Below are 3,126 nucleotides of genomic sequence, written 5' to 3' on the forward strand. Positions count from 1 at the left end.
TAACATTCTGTTTTACCCAACTTCTGAAAAATGCAGATTGTAAAAATAATCCCCCAGAAGGTTTTCAAGGTCTGAAATGTGAAGAAAATGATCACTAAGTAAATGTTTTGTGGATGGTTGAATTTTGAAGATTTTGTTAAAAATATTTATTAATTTATTTAGAATAACATTAATACCCATTACGTAGTAACAGAAATAATGTACGTTTATATAAACAACTATTTTCCCATAAAACAGTGTCGTGAGAAGACTAGATTCTTGAGCATTTTACATTTTGCAGGTCACTTCCTGTTTGTCTCATTAGGAGACATGAATTTTCATATCTGCTCATGCATTTGTTATTTTGGTTGAAACATGAAAAAAATCCAGCCTTCCATAAATACATGCAAGTATTTTTAATAACATTGTCAAATAATTGTGGCTAGTCATCTCTGACACTAAATCAAAAGTACACAAGTGGTTTTTTCTTAGAGATTAGTTGTGGTATAAAACCTCACAGAGTTGTACTCTGGTAAAATACGTACATCGGCCATGTCCATTGAACGGGTGGTTATTCTAGTGAATAGTGAATATAGTCACGTAAGATCAGTTGCATTTATGATACAGCAAAGCTAGAATTTTTCTGGACTTCATATAACCTTTGTATTTGAGCCTTTTTGCAGTCAGCACATATAGGCATTTCTTCCCATTTTATGGAACTTAATATTATTATTTTTTTAAAAATGAAAGACTGGTAGTCAATCTTTGGTTTATTTGATATGAGATTTCATGATCTAAGCCAAGAAGACAACACTCAATTATAATGTTGTTCTTTTGGGAATTCCCAATCCATTTTGTGGTGATTTGCTTTACTAAAGGGTTTACAGGAAATGCAGTTTAGCAAAACTCAAGAATGGCTGAGAGCAGCAGAAAGGCCGTGCAGTGCAGTGGCAGGAGCGGGCGACTCAGGACTGCAGGGCCCAAGGTCAGAGCTCAGCACAGTCTGAGGAGGAGTTCAAAAACTGGCAAATGGGAAACTTGAACGTACGGAAAATTTGTCAGTTTTTATATTTTGGCATTTACATTTAGTTAAATGTGTGTTTGCTTATTGAGATAAATTATTAAATGGAAATCAGTTTGGCATATGTTTCTAATTTTTAATGATATTTATGTCATGAAAGAAAACCACTCTTTATCATAGCCTGAACCTTGGCACAGATAGATCTTGAGCTGTAGGCTGGTGAGACCCAAGGACACATATCCTGTTTCATTTTCTGGGACATTTCCCAGAGACAGAACAACATGTGCAAGCTGAACATTCATCCAATGAGGTGATGTGCTACAAAGATCTAAGTTAAATTGTAGTGGTTGTATTATTAATACACAGATCCTTTATGGAATAAAAGAGCATTTAGAGGCCCTTCTCCCTCCAACGTAACAGCAAGGTTCATCTATTTCATTGGTTCTCTGTCGGTCACTATAAAGAAATGAGATCCATACAAGACATTCTGGGTCAGCAAAGGTAATAAACCACACTATAGACAAAAATGATAGTGGTGACTGGAATCCCCAATTTCATTCTGCACCCACTCTGCAATGTACCCACGCTTTGCTCTATCCCTCCCCTTCCTGATCACCCCACCTTAACCACCTGCCCCCCCATTTCTCTTGCCCCCTCACCATCCTTTTCATCCCTCCCTAGCTTCTCTAGAATCATATGACTTACCTACTCCCTTGTGGATCAAATTTCCTTGTGCTGGGTATGGGATAGAGACCTCTCCAGCATGGCTCTGGTATTCCTTCTCATGTATTAAGCCCATGCTAAGCAGTTCAATAGGCCAACCCGGAGCCATGCAGGGTGCTGTGAGGTCATGCTCAGTAGTGACTAAGGAAGGAAACGCTGGAACAACAAGGCTCCTAGAGCAAAGTTCTCAGGGAACCTCTAGTCCCAGTGAGCAGGTGCTGAGTGGGAGAAGCCATGCCTCCAGCCAACTTGGCCACTTCCCCATTTGGCCTGGGATCTGGCCTGTCTGCAGACCTGACAGCGGTGGGAAGGCCACTGGTGGCCATTTTTGTGTTTATGGACAGATTAAAAACCTCACATGGTGGTTACCAAGCAAGAAGAAATATTACTAAAACAATAAGAATGTGTGGAATAAAAGTCACAAAAAATAACCTGGTCATAGTTAACATGAGATAAAGTTAGACACAATGGCCAAAGGTCATGTCAGAGATGCTGTGAGGAACGCATCCTCCTCCTCAATGCACTGACACCCCATAAAACAAGGGTTGAAAACTCCAAAGCCTACAGGGACTAAGCAGGTAGTTAAAAAAGTGAAGGGACCAGGCAATAAGGAATGATGGGGACTGTGGCAAACAAGAAAGTGTACACCGTGTCTACTGGGACAGCACCCTCCACAGCTGCACCTAATTGTTATCTCCAGGTTAATGAGCCCAGTGCCACTAAGTTTTCTGATTTTTCATGAGAAACTAGAAATCCAGATTTTTTTCTGACTTTAAAAATTTTAAATGTTATCTCCACTTTCTAGTGTCTAAAACTGCCTGAAGTCCCTCTCTGTCTGTGGACGCTGCCGAGGAAGCATCGTTAAAGCCTCTCTTCCCGCCGCCGTCAGGTCTAAGTCAGAGTCTCCTAAAGAGCCCAAACAGCTGCGGAAGCTCTTCATTGGAGGGTCGAGCTGAAACGACTGAGGAGAGTCTGAGGAGCCTTTGTGAGCAGTGGGGATGCTCACAGACTGTGTGGTAATGAGAGATCCGAACACCAAGCACTCCAGGGGCTTTGGGTCTGTCAGATCCGCTGCCGTGGAGGAGGTGGATGCAGCCATGAATGCAAGGCCACACAAGGTGGATGGAAGAGTCGTGGAACCAGAGAGAGCCGTTTCCAGAGAAGATTCTCAAAGCCCTGGTGCCCCTTAACTGTGAAAAAGATCTTTGCTGGTGGCATTAGAGAATATACTGAAGACATCACTTCAGAGACTCTTTTGAACAGTTTGGGAAAATGGAAGTGATTGAAGTCATGACTGATGGAGGCAGTGGCAAGAAGAGGGCTTTGCCTTTGATACGTTTGATGACCATGATTCTGTGGATAAGATTGTCATTCAGAAATACCATACTGTGAATGGCCATAAC

The 3,126-nt window shown here is 41.5% G+C and overlaps 1 pseudogene; it reads left to right on the plus strand.

Annotated features, from left to right (window-relative positions):
• The first annotated feature begins 531 nt into the window (after positions 1 to 531).
• Positions 532 to 3,126, plus strand: part of LOC100957295 — a 3,189-nt pseudogene continuing 594 nt past the window's right edge.

The sequence above is a fragment of the Otolemur garnettii genome, unplaced genomic scaffold (genome assembly GCF_000181295.1).
Source record: "Otolemur garnettii isolate 467f Iridium unplaced genomic scaffold, OtoGar3 scaffold00013, whole genome shotgun sequence".
Lineage (NCBI taxonomy): Eukaryota > Metazoa > Chordata > Mammalia > Primates > Galagidae > Otolemur > Otolemur garnettii.